This window comes from Sturnus vulgaris, chromosome 6 (assembly GCF_052056855.1).
Source record: "Sturnus vulgaris isolate bStuVul1 chromosome 6, bStuVul1.hap1, whole genome shotgun sequence".
NCBI lineage: Eukaryota > Metazoa > Chordata > Aves > Passeriformes > Sturnidae > Sturnus > Sturnus vulgaris.
In genome coordinates this window covers 34,833,329-34,851,316 of record NC_142248.1, presented here as the reverse complement: position 1 = coordinate 34,851,316, position 17,988 = coordinate 34,833,329, and the positions used below count along the sequence as shown (strand labels likewise).

Below are 17,988 nucleotides of genomic sequence, written 5' to 3'. Positions count from 1 at the left end.
GTCAAAGAGTAATGGACTCTGGCAGCAAGCAGTTTCCAGACACCACAGTCACTCAATACATGCATAAATACAGAAAAGAAGGTGTATCATTCCAGGCCAATGCTCTTCTTTTTTAGGGTCCTTATTAATTTGAGAAGTATCTTTGTGTCATGGGACCATGTCTGAATACATACTGAATTTATTACTTATATCTAAACGAGTAACTTCAACAAAACACTTCTATGAAATACTCACATCACAGGAAGATACTGGTATTTATCATTGCCGGCTTCCTCATTATCACAAAACAGGATGTTTTAATTCTGCATTACTTTTCCATATTTCTACTACTATACAGTAACAGTCTTCCCTACTATCAAGACACATCTTACACATAAATTTTAAGCCTAGCTTTACCCACATCATTATCCACAGCGTCTCCAGAAACTCCTCTCTACATCCCTTTGTCTTTTTTTTTTTTTTTTTTTTAAATCTTCAAGGTGATACATAGTTTACTGTCTTGGAGGAAGATCCTTCCTCCAGATTTTCTACAGGAGAAAAATGAGACTTTCAAGCACCAAAGACAATTCCAGCCAGCTCAGATAAGACCATACCAATGAGAAAGCAATGATGTCAAAGTGTCAGAAGGAACAGAGTGGTAGAAAAGGCTACATGTTGCTATCACTTACAAGAGCAGGCCAGAAAGATCACTGCAGACCTTTAAGCAACTTCACAGGACACCTAAATCAGGAAATGTATTAAAACAAAGAGCAGACTGAAATTATTAGAAGTGCTAATGAAATAAACTGGAAGTCTGAAGCCCCAAAGCTGACTCCTAAGGCAAGAATGTGCAAAAATCAGCATTTCCCAGTGACTCAGATGTGGGACAAGATCACATACACTGTCATCTAAAGAATACCAAAACGTATCCACAATGAGCATACTTGTCCTCAAGCTAAGAAATATATATTTTTTATATATATATTATCTTGTCAATATAAGAACCACGCAGAGGGCTGGAAGAACTGCATCCCCTTTATGTCTGAGTTATTACAAATAATTTGGGCAAGACTTGGACAGACGTACTTAGGTGCTTGAATGCTGGACAGATTGTTGCCCATAAAAGAAAAATTTGTAGCCTTTCTTACAATAAGGCTAGCAAGCCTGTGAAATAAACCTATTGATACACTCCACATATTTGACATTCACAGTGAGACTCTTGATAGCAGCCTTGCTTAAAAAGGAATTAAATTTACTTAAAATAGCTTCTCAAGAGTATCAAAGGAAGAGCTGATGCTTCCCTCTTCTTCCACACCCCCGCTTATTTTGTTTAACATGGTCAATAATTGTATGCCTGAAGGTATTTATTTTTAAAAAAAATTGTTAATGACAACTTCCCTTTATCCATAAAAGCAAAAATTCAAAATGGACATAAGTTTGAACGTCCCCAGCTGGGAACCCTGCCCTTAACAAATACACTAGATACACATACATGGTTTATTGGCTGTCTGTATTCATACCCATCTGTTAACATGGCACTGTGCCTACTTACAAGTTGGTCAAACTATCAGTAGGCCATAGGTGCCAAACACTGATCGCTTGCAATGGGCAGCATGCACAGTACTAAGCACTCACTCTCTTGCAAAAAAGCTGTTATCCAAGGAAATATTTAAGCAATGGCTGCACATGCTTTCACATTTATTTGGATAAATCCATTCAAATATCTTCCATTGATTGAAACCAAAGACACCTGGACACAGCAGAAATTTTCTACATGAAAAGACAGAACTAGGAAAAAAAAATTATTAAAAAAATGAAAGGAGACAATTAAAATTTAGTGCAAATTCTATAATTCTATATGCTTTTCAACTCATAATACAGTAAACACAAGGGGTTTGTCAGAAAATTTATGTGCCAACAAACATGACATAGAGCTGTCTACATTGAACAATTGGAATAAAACTTCTCCCTAAAATCACCTTTAAAAATTCACCACCACCATCCCTCCAAAAAGAAAAAAAATATCTTAAACTTTCCTCTCAATACTTCTTCCCATCAACAAAGGGAAATATTTTCTATCCACAGGTATTGTGAAATTTAATTCATTAGTTCCTGCAATCATGCTAAAGTCCTTGGAAACACTGCCATGGATGTCAAGTACTGTACTATCATTTAAGTGTTAGACTTGACCCTACTTAGCTAAGGTGCCTGACAAGAACAATTTTCAAGGTGCATGATTGTAAACAGCAGCATTTTATGTCACTACAATGTGCTCAAAACAAAGATTTTCCTACTAAGAAGTAAGAATAACAGAAATCTATTTGTCTAAACTCTCCAGAAGCCTCTTAGTACTACAAAGGCTTCTATCTAATAAAACATCTTGGAAGAAACAAAATACACTGTACTTGAGATAGCACTATTGATGCAAAATTGTCTGCATATCAGTGGTGTTATGTTTACAAATGTTGTCTGCTGTGGTTGCTACTTAAGCGATACTTGAACTCTTGGAATAAATATGAATAGCCACTTCTCAATTCTTGTTGTTATTCATTATCAACAAAACTCTGAAATGAGTACAGAACAAATTTATTTTGAAGGAATTTCTGCTATGTGTCAAGTCAAACTGGTGGCTTCCTGATCTTCCTCTTTTATTCTCTGGAAATTGTAATTTTTACAGTTGTTTATCTTAGTAGGATGCATTTTCATTGTCAACCCAGAGAAGGCATGCTGGTGACCTGTGCTCCGACATGAGTAGGTAGCTCCAGCAAGACCTGAAATCTATGTATCATTAAAACTGTTCATTAGTCAAAGCAAAAATTCCTCGTCTGCCTGAAAAAAAAAAAAAAGACAAGGAGAAAACAAAACTATATTTTTGTTCAAAGAGTGGGGAAGAACATGACACTAAAAGAGTCCTGAAAACTGTAGAGCTGTTTCATGGGAGGGACCACACAGAAAATATTTGATGTATCAGTGACTTGTCACACCAAGTGAAGTAGATGGTGAACAAAGACTTTCTTACATAAGTTGGACATTCTGTGACTGGCTGATCATTGTCTGTGAAAACATCTCCAATCTAAGCTCCTGATTAAGACACTGGACAGTTAATGGCACTTATGGAAAAAGAGGCACTAAGGTTCTCTCCTACGAAAGAAAAAAAAAATTTCAGACAAAATGAATAAATGCCATTGGTGGACCACAATTACTGAGAAATATGTAATTGCAACAGCACCACAATGGACCAAGGAAATGCCTTTTTTCCTCTTTTTACTAAACAAACCAAGATGACTTAGTATTTCAGAATGCAGCTCGTTCAGAGGTAGGAAACAACCATTTACAAGAGGAATTACTGTTTACTAATTTTAAATTGCTTTCTCAAGAATATGTTACCTTTTTTTAAGTTTCTTTTAAGGTCATTTAAAGTTCTCTTGAATATCTTAATTATCACTCAGTTATTGCAATAAAAACCAGTGAGCACTGGAAGGAATCAAATCACGTCACTCCAAATCACCTCAATCCTATACCAACTGCAAATACCTAATTCATGTGAGTGAGACACTTAAAGGCTTTTTGATAATTCAGCACACTGTGTAAAAATCATCAGCTCTGAAGTTCATCAGGAATCCTGCCTCACTTGGGGATTATCCCCAAGAATTTAGTGGGCAACTTATTCCTACAGATGAAGGCACAAGCCCTTTGACACAGTAATAGTTACAGGAAGCTCCTCAACAGCTTTTGTATCTTTTTTAGCCATAAAAAAGGGCCCATTGATTCCCTATAAAATAATAAAAGCCTATAGTTCTTAAAGTGCTTAAGCACAAATTGAAAAGCAGAGAGAACAGAGCTCACCCTGTCTGCAACTGGTGAAGTCTTAAACAAAGAAGTCAAATTGCAAGAAATAGGAAGGAAAACCACAACCAATGACAGAAACCAGCTTAGCCCAATTCTTACACACCAGGCCTCTCCTGATCCTAAAATCGCAGATTTATATGATTTGTAGGCCTGTATTTAAAAGTTAACTTTAAAGCAAAACTCAGCAACGCCTCCCAGTCAAGGTGATGACCACACCGAGACAATCCTGAAGGTGACGAACATCAAAAGTGGGACAGAGCATAGCTTTTACTCAGCCTCCTCCACCTAGCCTTAGTACTAAAAAAAAAACAGGAACGAAAACAACTTAGGCCGCTGCTACGGAAGGCAGCTTTAGAGCCCACAGCCCAGGAAGGCAGGGAAGGGGAACCCCAGACCTCAAAGGTGAAACTGAGGGAGCTCTGCCCCACCTGCCCCCGCTCTCTCCTTCCGGCGCCACGGATTGGGCCGGGAGAGGGAAGGGAAGGCGCCTTCCCTACCCTTGGGGAGGAACAAGGCTCGGGTGGGCCCCGGCACTACCACCGGACTCCTCCGCGAGGGAAGCGGGGAAAACCGCCCGCAATCCGCCAGAAGGGCCGGAGACGCTCGACATGGCGAATCGGATGCGAAACAGTGCCCGGAAACTCGCCTCCTAAAAAAAAAACCCAAATAACTGCACCCCAGAGGCAGCCGCTGGCTCCAAGTACCTCCTGCGGGAGCGGGCCCAGCGCCGCTCCTTCCTCCCGGTCCGAAATTCCCGCACTGCCCGCGGCCCCAAGCGGCCCGCCCGCCCCGGCGCCACCTCCCAGCATCGCCAGCTCTCATTGGTCCGCCGAGCGCGGCCCTCCGCCTCCGTCCCGCTCTGGTCGCGATTCCTGCTGGGAAGTGTAGTCCATGTCCGCAGCAAGTGACCGTAGGCGGGTCCTACACGGACTACACTTCCCAATAGGCACCACGGCCCGCGAAAGGCGAAGAGCTGAAGTCTTTTACAGTCATGGAGTCGGTGGGGTTGGAGAAGACCTTTAAGGCCCATTCAGTTCAACGCAAAATCGTGCCCAAGTGCTACGTCCACACGTTTGCGGAACATTTCTAGGGCTGGTGACTCCACCACTGCCCTGGGCAGCCTGTTCTAGTGCTTCACGGCTCTTCAGTGAAAATATTTTGAGAGTTACAATAAACCTTGGTTTCTAACACTATACGAAGTTTAGGAAGGCCTTTGTCAAGCTGATACCACAGAATCAATTAGGTTAGAGAAGATAATCGAATCCAGTCTATCACCGAGTAGCCCCAGGTGAACTAGACCAGGGCACTAAGTGCCATGTCCAGCCCTTCCTTAAACACTGCCAAGAGCAGAGATTCCTCCTCCTTCCATTGTCAGGTACAAATGTCCACACATCTGCAGCTGATTGTGTCAAGCTGCGAAGTGAGAGAGGGAATTTAGGGGATGAGACAGAAAAAATAAAAGGGCATTGATTTTGTTTTGTTAATTTACTGGTGTTTCAAACCTTTAAAAAGGCGTTATGATTTCATGGCCACCGTCTTCACATGCTGCAGTTTTAGAGGTACTAAATAGCTTCAAACAAAGAACTATCATTCTGTAGTATGTTCATCATGACCATACTTACATCGATTTCCTTGACCACCTGGGCTACATTAAGAATAATAGAAACATATTTTTCAAATACTAGGTATTACTAGAGATGTTCAAGAATCTGAACTGTTCTGAATGTTCTAGGGTATTACAATTTGTAGGAAAGACCAAAACTTCACTTGTTTGAATTAAGTGAAGAACACTACCAGGCATGATAGCATTTCACTTGCAGTACCATCCTCTTTAGTGTTGAATTACTGGGATCATTAAACTGTTTTAAGATGCTGGTAGAGAAAATTAAATGAGAAATTTAATAAATATTCCACTTCTACATATGAGTCACATTTTAATTTAATAGAAAGTAGTACTCATGTTCTAAAGTAAATTATGTTCTTCACATTTCCGTTCTTCTAAAAGATATATAATTAAATGTTTTATAATCCCACTATGTTCTCTTTCTGCAATCTTCTTTATTTTTCTACTTTGCAAAATGAGAAGAAAAATGCATACATTGCTCAGACACCATGTCATACTACACACAATGCATTAAAACCACAAAAATTAATTTAAAAAATTAGCAGACAATATCAAAATGAATGAGGAGACTGTGCCACCGCAGATACTCGATAAAAGAGTAAGCATGCACTCAGCTGTCCTAACTGGGGGTTGAGGACTACAGATGGGAGTAGAGATTAGGACTATGGTATCAAAAAATCATCACGGAATTTTGTTCAAATTGCAGACCTCATGAATGGTTAGACCACAAAAGGCTTTGGTAAACCTTGTGGTCAGAGTCCATAAACAATCTGTGAAAGAACAGTGGTATGATCACTTTTGGAGGGGAAGGCTTTTGATTCAGTACCGTTTGTTGCTGTGCACCCACCGTGCACCTCCTCTGGTGTACAAGGAATTATACTTCCCATCATATCCACTTGTTGTCCCAGTGGGACATATACTGACGATAAGGGAAAAATGTATTCCCTGTAAACTTAGTTTTTATCCTCTCATTCACATTTCACACTATTTTCCTCAGAGGAAAGAGGCTATATAAATTAAATTAAGGCTGTGGCTTTTTTAATCTAATATGCATTTATTAAACTTTAAAAGAGTAATCGCTATTCTCTGAGAATATCAGTATGGCACTCCAGAGTTGTCTTGTTTGTCCATTAATATATATTTCAAGAGAATTTAAAGTGATCTACCCAGTAATCTCAGAGCTTGTGTGTATTTTGGGAAACCAGTACAACATCTGATCTGTGTCTGGGTGCTGTTAAAAGGTAGATAGGAACAAAACTGGTATTGTGAGTCTTTCCAGATGTCTGGAAATGTTAGACTAATTCGCCAAGTTAAGCTAATTTATGGATTAGCCATGTTAGACTAATTTTTGTATTTTTGGGAAGGGATTTAAATTTTTGTTTATTGATTCCTTCAGAATGCAATGAATGAGAAACTATTATTTTGAATACTTAATCCATTTGATGACACTATTTATCTACTACACATCTGTCTAAAGAGTTCCCCATGAGATAAGGCCATCATCTAAGTTTTCCTCACCAAAAAAGGAAGGTGCAATATTGGTTTCTGTTAAGGTCAACTTCCTAAAGAACTTAATAAAGAATCACTTCAGCAAATAAATACTTACCGCTTATTACAAATGAAGAATCAGACATGGAGATGCTGAGTAAAGTTTGTTTAGCTTGAAGTGATAAAGGAAATTTGTAACAAATCTCAAAGTAAGACCTGGTTTACTTGACTCTTAATTTTATATTATGAATTTAAAAGACATTATTAATTGTACTTTTCAAAACATTTTAAATTCAAAATTAAGATGCTGAGGCTGGAAAAATATTTTCAAATCTTGCAGCTCTTTTAAAATATCATCTGTATTAATTCCCCAAGTAGTTAATTTGTTAAAGAGAGGAATGGAATATGGGGTAGAAGAGATTCAGTCTCTACAGAGTACCCAATAATTCAATGGAAAAAGGATGAAGTATTAGAAGAATTGATGACAACGCTGTGGAAGAAAAGCTACACAGTAAGATCTATTGGATGTTTCACTTTTTTTCTGGCAGTTTTGTGATGCTAACAGACACATGATTTGAAGCCGTTAAAGGAAATAATCTTAAATAAGTTGAAGCTTCTAAGACTAGAGCTTGTTTGAAGTGCATTAAATTAATCCAAATTAAAGGACTTTCATGTGTTTCTAAAGCATTCCTATGTTGTCTTTAGTCAAGGTCCAAACTCATATGCATGGGCAGTTTTTCTCTACTTAAATGACTGAATTGTCTTGACTGTGAAGTGTCTCCTCCCATCCCAGTTAGAGTGATATTTATAGGTACAAATGCATTTTGTCTGGGGGCACTGCATCCTACACTGTAGATTCACTCACATGCACACAAACAGCAGTGCATAGGATTCAACTGTAATGATGCAAAGAACTTCTGTTTATCATCAAACGTTTCATATATCCGATTACATGTGAAAGAATTATTATCTGTCCTGTTGCAGGGCAATGCTTTTTCCCGTAATGGAATTTTACTCTGCAAATTTATTTTGGTATTAAAAGGTTCCACTTTATAATGTCTATGGTTCAATCAGTGATCTAAAAGGCACTTAAATACTTTGAACAAGATACATAAAACGCTTTTATTGCAAAGCTTTGCTGTATCTACCAATTTTACCATTGATCTCTTTCCACGTAAGGCAGTTCTGGAAGCTGCCCATGCTGTATAAAATCACATGGTGGCTTTTGATCTCCAGCTGGTGATTAAAGCACATTATGGAGGTTTGAAATTTTCTCGTGGTCATTAGCATACCTCCAAACATTTCTTTGCTAAATAGCAGTGTAAATAAGAAACCAGAATTCTATAAACTTATTATTTGCTATTCTTTGTAGCTCAGAGGATATAGATCTCTTGAATGAAGTGAGCTTATACTTAGCTGTGGACTTGCTGATCAAATAGTGATTTCTTAAGGTAATAAGGCTCTAGCAAAAGGCACGAAAGAATGAGGTTATATTTTTTAAAACCCTCTATTGATGCAAACAGAGAGAGCTCTGTACCTTGTACTTCCTATCTGCAGTTCCATATTTTCCACTGCTTAAAGACATCACTATCATTTCCAAGGTCACCAAGCTGTCATATGTTTTCTACAGTGGATTTTTAAACAATGCAGTAGTAACTCTTTCGCTTGAAAATAGGAAAAATAGCATCTTTCTGCACACTTTTTGAAAACGTATTTGTGTGTTGAGAAAAATAAAAAGTCACTATGTATTTGTTGCTTCCTCTTCAGTTATTTTCACAGAAAATAAATGAGTATGCCAGCTTTATATATTCTTTATCTTTCACTTTATTATATTAGATTGTATCTTATTTGTATATTTTAATCATCTATACCTTGCCAAGAAGCAAAGTTTGTTGAATGTTACCCAGATACAGAGGAAAACATAACACTTGTTCAAAGATATTATAGTCAGTAAATACCAAATAAATTCAAAAGCCTTGTTAGTTGTTCTACCCTGTCTCCTCACTCCCCAAAATAGAACAAATATAGGTAACCTGGTTTCTGACAAGTCAGTGGTTACAGACAGTTAAAAGGGAAAAAAATCTGGGTCGAGGGAAGAATATTGGCCTGGAATGGATTTTGCAGTTGTAAGGGACACATTTGAAAGGACAGTAAAACTTGTGGAAGAAATGTGCAGGCAAAATATGAAGGTTAGCAGATATCAGCAGACCCATGAAGGAACACAGTTTTGAGTCTATTATACTGTGTGGCACCTTAAATTATTTAAATCTAGGAAATAATAATTTCTGATCTCTGCATTTATCCATCAGTTTCATGAGAGAGAGAGCACTAAAAATTCATCATTTAGGTAATATTTTTACTTCTAAACTACATGCTAAGATCTTATAAAAGATTGGAGACAGCAGTTTTAGTCTGAGGAGCATGTTGTTCAGAGAAAAAAAAACAGCAAAAAGCTAGTGATAATTAGCACATTTCATCCTTTTTTAATATCAAAATTTAATCCATATTCATATAAATAGTTTTTTTGGTGAATTAATTGTCTTATACAAACTTTCTTTGAGGAAGTAAAAGGGGCAGAAGTCATTGACTGTTTCCTTGGAAGGAGATGTAATACTATTAAAATTAAAAATAAACCACTGCAATTCATTATAATTCATACTTGTCTGTCTTCTGGCCAGCTTTATTATATAGAAGTAGCTATCTGGAGAAGAAAAAGTACTTACAGACCTGCTATTCTGTATTTGAGCATAGCATGGAATCCTTCCTGTCTTACCACTGTACTGCATAGTGTTGGTGTTCATGACCATGCTAATCTACATAAAGTTTACATGACATGTAACAAAATGTATCTTTTGCATAAGAACTGGTTTTCCCCAATCTCTAATGGCACTAAGAAACTCTAAAAAAATGCTACCACTAGGTGTCTCATTGGTTTCAATGTACTACGACCTAAGAGCAAGAAATGCTCAACAAAATTTAACAAAAATACAGTTAATTACCACTGACATTCCCTCCTTCGTTACTCCAGCACACCCTGAATTTAATCACATGCATTATTGTAATCAAGCTGTCAATCAGATTTTGAAATATTTCAAATTTTGACATAATTACAGTAGAATCCCTACAGCCCGTCTAGGACATGGGTATGGCAAGATTGATATTGTGTTACAAAATGTGATCTGACAAAAAAACCCTATGCTTCTGTGCAAAAATTAAAGAAACACTGAACTGCTAATGCATTTACCCTAGAAATGTGTTGCATAAGGTAGATTGTCAAGAGTTAATATAACTGCCTGCCCATTCAGTGTTCTTGTGCTTTAAATGTTTAAATGTTGTCTGTGTCATTTTTATTTTTGCTTAAAAATACTTATCTTTAATTTTCTTAACTAGAACTAACTACAGAGAACTTTTTTTGCTCTTCAGCTTACAGCAAAATATTTAGAGAAACAATCAGAGAAGAAAGGGGATGCCAAGGAGGGACTTGGGCTGATCTTGATATTCTTCTGAGACAGCCCCATCTCTGAAAAGCCACAAAGCCAATGGGCCGTTTCACTGGCATTTGTAAACAGCTCATTGGTAAGACATCTATAGTATATATTAATACCTTTCTCAAGAATTTCATGTTCCTGTTTTTTGATGTATGGTGGAGAAGGTAATTTTTATTGTTAACATTTCAAAACATGAGAGATGCAAGTAGAGGTGGAAGGCTCTTCAGATGGACATCCATCTGTCACCAATTACAAGGGTTTCCCTGAACACATATGTTATAAACTTCAGCCTGGCTCAGGTGAGCATTAGTCAGATAGAGTTTCTCTCACTTTTGGGACAGCAGTTTGTGTTTTAACCAAGAAGGTAATTTTTACCATCTGATGACTATTTCATGTCCTCTGTGAATGAGTTTGCAGACCCCAGCCTGATTTTATGTAGACAGATGTCCCCCTTCACAAAAACAACTGTCACAGTTGGCAATGGTTGTCACACGTGCTGGCAGCAGCACAGGCTCAGGATGAGTGGAAGGGAGACAGGAGAGTATCCTTTGGCTACTCGGAGGCAGGTGAGGATGGTGGATGTTTGCATTCCCACTCACAGTGCTGCCTTTTCAGTGTGCAGGGATCTTCTGTGCAACCAATGCTCTTTGCTTTAAAGGCCACTTGTTTGGATATTTGTAGACAGGTATTCCACTAGAATAATTTGATGCAAATGTGCTTAGATAACCTGGGACAACTTCTTGTCTTATAATAAATTAATAATTGCTTTCTTTCCAATGGTAGGTGGGGAAAATTGCAAGCACATTTTTCACTGAAGAGTTATGCAAGGCTTTTAAGAAGCTGCAGAAACACACGTGTAACTTCACACACAATCTCAGCACTTTTCCCACCTCGACTTCAGGAGACACACTGTAACTCTGCTCCTTCTCTCCATCTTCTTTGTGTCCTCGGGGTCTCATTTGCTTATTTTCCATATCACAGGCACTGGCCCTGATATTCAGAGAACTACTGTTTTACTTGAGTATTATCTCACCTCCTAAGACCTCTGTTTTTAAGATCTGTTTCTTCAAGTTGAGTTGCAGTATTTTCATGCAGACATCTGCTGAAAGCATTGAATTAATTAATATAGTAGTAGCAGCTAGGAAAACATGATAATCAGTTTTGTCCTCTGCAACAGTGAAATTACCAGGGCAGAGAAAAATTGGGTAGAATCTGATGGGCTCTCTGTTTTATGATTTGTCATTGGGACAATAGGTTCAATTTCTGCCCTTCCTTCCATTTCTGCACTTCCTTTCCCTTTGCTTACTTGAACCTGACTCCATCCACGCATATGAAAGATGACCTAGCTATCTCATGGTGGAGGTGAGGAGTTCCACATTCCCTGCAGACTGGCTGGTTTTTGACAGAAGATGCTAAGCTTTTCCCTCTCCAGGTGCCTATGGCTCATATTTGGTTGCAGCATACTAGGAAGAAAGCGTTTACCATCTATTGTTGAAACAGCTAATTTTTTCAGTAATGACATGGCTTTGAAGATATTTAAATGGTACTAAACCTACATCAATGATATAAATAAAGAAGCAAGTTCAGCAGTTTTTATGACACTGTATACTGACAGTATTCTAAACTGTCCACTAAACATTTTTCATTCTCCCTGGAATATCAACATACTGACTGCAATATTTCTATCAGTGTTCTTTTACTTGCTAATAATCAAATTGAAGTCATCAACCTTTTCATTTAGAACTACTTGCTCCAAAAAGTAAGCACAGCCATTTGAAACAATTTTGTAGCTATGTCAGATGGAATGTAAGTTTTAAATTGTTGAATTGTAAGACTGCCACCTCGTAAACATATTATAATGTATATTGGTCTATTTTGGTGAACAGCTGAATAATAATGTACTTTAAAAACAGTTTGAAATGCATCTTCTAAGATATAAAGCAGAGAGGATGACTAATATGAGAACATGGCATTTCACAGCAAACCTAATGAAAGCTTGTGAAAACTACAGTATCTCATCACCACACTGGCTACATTGGCTGCAATACAGTCAATACTATATTGACTGCTAGAAAGGCTATAAGTATAAAGCATTCCATCTCTCCTGATGAAAGTAACTTAGCTGGGTCAAAATTGATGGGTAAAAGAGTAAATATTCCAGCTTCATGAATTTTATATAACTTATTCTTGAATATTTCTTAGAATTGTGTCCCATCTCCTTGACCAAAGTAAACTTTACTTTTCCTTCATTTTCAAAGAGCCTTTTGAGAATGATCATTAAAGTAGGAGCATATTTTTAATACATAATTTATCTGCAGAGCCCCAAAACAGAGCCTGCTTTGCCTGCATTTCTAGTTGTGAAAACTTGAGAGGGAACAACTACTTTTAAAAGGAGAGAATTGCCTGATGAGGTGTTTTACCCTTTTTATTAAGTTATTTATTTAAAGTTGAGAATGTTTCCTGAGTGTTTGCTGTTTACTTGGTTTTATATTGTTTGTGCATAAGACAGCCTTCTAAGCAGAGGGGCAGTTCTGCCTGGCTCAGGCATGAAATTATTGGTGCTGTTTTCTCGACCCTAAATGCAGACAAGCTGAATTATCCCAAAGTGCACATGCTGTCTCTCTCTCCTGCTCATGTAGAATGTTATTCAAGCACTTGTTTAGGGATGAAAAGCTCCCTTCCTGTAGTCAGCTATCATGAAGTACCTATTCAACATAGATGCTGCATTGCCTCTCACTCTTAATACAGACCTCATGGTATGGCACTCGGCACTCACACCCCAGGCATCAAAAAACAAACACAACTGTTCCAGAAAATTAAAAAAAACCCACAAACAATATAACCTATATAACCAGAAACAATGTAGTCCTGTATAACCAGTTAAAAATACACTTGCTGCCACTTCAGCACTGATATCTTTGTTCTGTTGTTTAGATTTAGTTCAAAATGTAATTGTTTAGTGACAAATTTTTGTGTCATATGAAAGAGAGAAAAATTACATTTGGGGATGTTTAGAATGAGATGCAAGAAAATTTTCTCATATAAGAAAATTGAAAGGGGAAATCATATGCATGGAAGTTTGCCATTTCTGTATGCAATTGGTCAGATAGGATACGTAACCTTTTTCTGCAAATGTTGTTTGTCACATCTCTGAATTGCCAGAGCATCTGCTGGAAATAAAACCATTATATCATCCTAGAATCACAAAGGTGAATGGAAGGAAGAGATATGCATGTGTAAGTGTGTACCTTCCTAGGGATATCCTGAAAAACTTTTGTACCTATTCCTTAGAACAAGCCAGTTGTGAACAATTAATTCACATTATAGGTATAATATACTGGGTAGAAGTATTTGAAGTTTTATTACTGATTAACATTCTAATTTATTATGTATAATAATTTTTAGTTACTAAATACTCAAAAGATGGAAAGCATAAAAGGACATACGGATAATTTTCTTCACAGAATGACAAATTTAACTCACAGCCTCAAGGTTGTTCGTTTATTTTTCCCCCAATGGAAAGCTAAGCATAAAGTAAGGAATGCAGATTATTATAAAGCAGCTGAAAAGTTCTTTGTAAAACACCATTTCTAGGTGAAGGGGTTTTTTTCAAACTAACAACATCGCATAATGCAAATCAACCTACCTGCCCTTACATGGTCATTTTTACCAGGGCAATATGGTCCTGGATTGAACATGAATCATTAAAGGTATGATCTAATAATGTTCTATTCACCTTTGATGCATTGTGAATTTATATTTCATATGAATGAGATGCAAAACCTTTCAGGGTACTAATAAACAAAATAGAACATTGAAATAGTCTTATACTAACAGAGGAAATAACACCCAAAAAAAATCAGATCATGACAAACAGACACACGGAAATATTCATAAAACCCATAGGAGGTGTTCCAAGAAAGAACCAGAAGGGACATTTGCCTAGGAATAAAAGAAGCCTGGGGATTTAACAGATGAGTGACAGAGATGACAGCAGGTAGGAGTGGGCAGCTGAGGGGTTTGGTCTGGTGGCAAGGAGAAAAGAGTTGCACCTGGTGTTCTGGGCACAAAAGTTGTTGGGAAATAGATAAAGCACAAATAGGGCAGAGAGTCCAGACAGAAGAGGCCAAGGAGAGCAAAATTGGAGTTACTAGAGAGAAGATATGGAAAACCTTTTCAAATCAGCACAGATTGGAAAGCAAAGGACAAGCAGAGGCAGGAGTAGGAAAAAGAAAACATGAATCTTGCAAAGATTTCCACTACTCTAGTAAGTAAGATTTTTTCCAGCTGAGGAAAGAGAGAAACTGAAGCAGACAAGGCAGCAGGTAGAAGGTACTTGCCAACTTCAAGTTTCCCAGCCAAGTTTGTTTAGTACAGTCACACATGCTACTCTTGGCACCTGCCAAGCTGACCATTTATAATGGTTCTGAATTTCACTTGTTCCCTGTCCACTGCTTGAAATGGTCCAGGGTCACTTGCATCAAAGTGTAGTTTAGTATGTTATATGATGAGTGGAAAAATGTGAATTGTACAAGTAAAATTAGGTGTGTATTAAGGAGCAGCTTTTTGCCTGCTACAATGCAGCTCTGCCAATGCACTTCAGGCTTGACTTGCAATACCCTGTATAAAATCAGTGCTGTCTCTCTTCAGAGCAGTGACTCAGTCACGCTGAACTATGCCACCTCTGTGGCAGAATATAGTCTATTGTATCTGTTTTATAACCTTTATGACTCAGAATCCAGCACAGTTATCACAAAAAACAGAGCAGCTCCGAAACCATATTTATAATGCAGACAATTTAATGCATCATCATTCAAAGAGCAGTTGAAATTTCAGGCTGGTACAACAAGCTATATCTTAAATAAAGACTTGCATTATTAACAAGCTGCATCATGTTTTTCAAGATCCATGACAGAGGACAGGAAAGCGTGAGTTTGGTTTCTTTTTCCTGCCATCATTACTAACCAAAACACATAGGACTGGACAGCTTAGGGATCTGAAACATGGGTAGTTTTAGTTTCTAATCCTGGGCTGGATTTGAGCTATTGACCTGTATCAAGACTGGTAAAAAAACGATTGCCAATTTATGTAAGCAACTTAAAGAATTTGCCTTTTTCAGTTCATTTCCTAGAGAAAAACAGGGTACAAATAACAAAAACAGTCCTATCTATCTGTTTTGAAGTCAGTATTACAGACTGAGGAGCAGCAAACTGTTAGAGTTTGTCTAAGCAGGGAACTATTCTGAGATGTGTCTCTATGGTTTAATTTCACACCCATGCTCCAGCGTATTCCTAACTTGCTCCTTCTTTAAGCCAGTGGTAAGGAGCAGCAGTAACAACATCTCTTACCAAGTCCATGAATAGGCAAATTTTGAGCCACCAAGTTAGTTTTTACCTACTGTTGTTGATTCCTCGGTATCAAAAAGCAAACTCAGCTGCCCAAAGCCCTTTCTGCTCTCCACAGAGAAGAATTTGTATCCTTTTACAGCAGGTTTTGAAAATGGTATTACAAAATTGTAGTTAAAGGAAACTTCACAGTTTGCAATAACATGACTATCATGGCTGCTCTGATCTTCATACCTTTAACAAAATATATTCAGATCCTCTTTGAGAAGTAGCTTCTTCACAAACTGAATAGCTGAATCTAACTTACACTACTAAGAGAGATTTCTTTTGTGACACATTGAGCCATCCAGTGGCACAGGCTGAAAAGACTACTGCATGTTCTTGTTAATGCATTTCTCCAGTGTCTTTCTTTATATTATCAGTGATTACAAAAAAAAAAAAAATAGAAGAAAATCCAAACCCAAAACAAAGCAACACTCTCCCCCCCAGAAAAACCTAAGCAAACAAACACATAAAAAGGCAACAAGAAAATATCAAATGTCTGTTTAGTGATAAATGCAAAGACCTAAAGGTAGTGAACATTTCATTTAAGGTCAGACAGAAGTAGTCTCTTCACATTGATTCAATGGAGAAGGGAGATAGGAAAAAAATGAAAAATTCCAAAAAGTAGAAGTTAAAACTCTGGGTTGAGGCTGCATATCTGCCCTCAAGTCACTTCTTTACACATCTATGCTTTTCCAAGTAGAATAGTTAAAATCAGATCTCAGTCTTTGGTCACCTGCATATTCTTGTAATATCAGTTTGAGTTCATTAATTTACCCCATATCACCTCACATTTGTCAATGCTAGAATCTTGTGATTGCAAAACAATACTTTAGTATTTTAAATAGGTAGAGATAAGTATCTGTACACAGGAGAGAACCAACCATTGAGGGCTTAAATGAGCAACTAATTAAATATCATGTGAACTTTTTATTATTTTTAATTCTTTTAAGATTGTAAGAAATTAAATGCTGAATAATGGTGCTATAGCAGTAGTTGGTAGAGCTTGGCTTAGTGTGGGCAATGAAGAAAGATCATTAACAAATAAAATAGGGAGCACCTCAGGGGACACGCCTACAGACAGTCTGTCACCCACTGGTTTTAACATTTCATTTCAAAATTTAATTAGATATCAATTTCTGAATGCCTAAATAAAACCAGCCTCTTTCCATTGCACCAACATGCATCAGCTTTTAGTGATAAATTTAAGGCTGTAACAACATTCCTCTTCCTAAAGTTTGAGGGGAAAGAATAACAACAGAAAAATAGCCAGAAATTACATTCCAGGTTCTATCAACCAACAAACCATCCAACAAAAGTAAACAGTTTTAATACCGATATTTAACTCATCACTGATGCACTGGAAGCAGTAGTAAGGTGTATAAGAAGCAATATTATTTCTCACTAAATTCAGAAAAGACAGGACTGGTGTCCCTGGTTAATAAGGAAATGCTTCATTGATCACAAAAGCAATGTGAGTCTTCTATCATTCTAGTAAAATTTATGACATGTAAGTCAGTAAGAACTATGGTAGACTTCATGGGACTCCCTACTGTCAAATAGATCATTGCAGAATCTGGCTATAGCTACTTTAGGATGTCATAAAGAATGAAAAGTGTTCTATTCTGGAAACAAACTCAGCACTAGTCATTGCTTCCCTTTCTAAAGTGAGCAAGTCAGCTCAATGTCTAGATGATGGAGCAGGTGTATTCCATGTCACAATGTAGAATCTTGATGTCTGTTTTCTTACTGAGGCAACCAGTGTTTGGAAGAGACTAGTGGCATAGATCACATCAGGATTTCAAGTTTTTGTCTGCCAAAAAATAACATAGCTACATCTTTTTGAAGTAATTGTTAGCTAGTCGGAAATATGAACTGTTTTGCAAATGTGAGAGCTGCCTTCATTACTGCTGTCATTGCATTTTTCACTGGGGGTTTTTTGGACCAGCAGTTCTATGCTTCACAAATAACATGGTTGTAGTAGGCTTAGCTGTGTTCTGCAGCAGGTGGGCAGGATGAGACTGTAAACCATCTGTCCATTCATCTATCTTAGACACATATCTCTCTATTTCAGTTATATTCAGTAATCACATCATTAGATGACTGATAAAATCATCTCTATTTATGCATGGGGAATGAAAGACCCAGGGTGCTTCCATGTTTCCTTCAGACT

General features: G+C 37.5%; 1 protein-coding gene across 2 annotated transcripts in view; it reads right to left on the bottom strand.

Annotated features, from left to right (window-relative positions):
- The window catches only part of VRK1 (VRK serine/threonine kinase 1), a 34,689-nt gene extending 30,063 nt beyond the window's left edge, over positions 1–4,626 (bottom strand). The window contains exon 1 of one of the 2 annotated variants that reach the window (XM_088166214.1): positions 4,533–4,626. The gene's annotated coding sequence lies outside the window, so the exon portion shown is untranslated. The remainder of the gene's footprint in view (positions 1–4,532) is intronic. The other variant, XM_014872008.2, reaches the window with a different exon arrangement.
- Between the last annotated feature and the right edge of the window lie 13,362 nt (positions 4,627–17,988).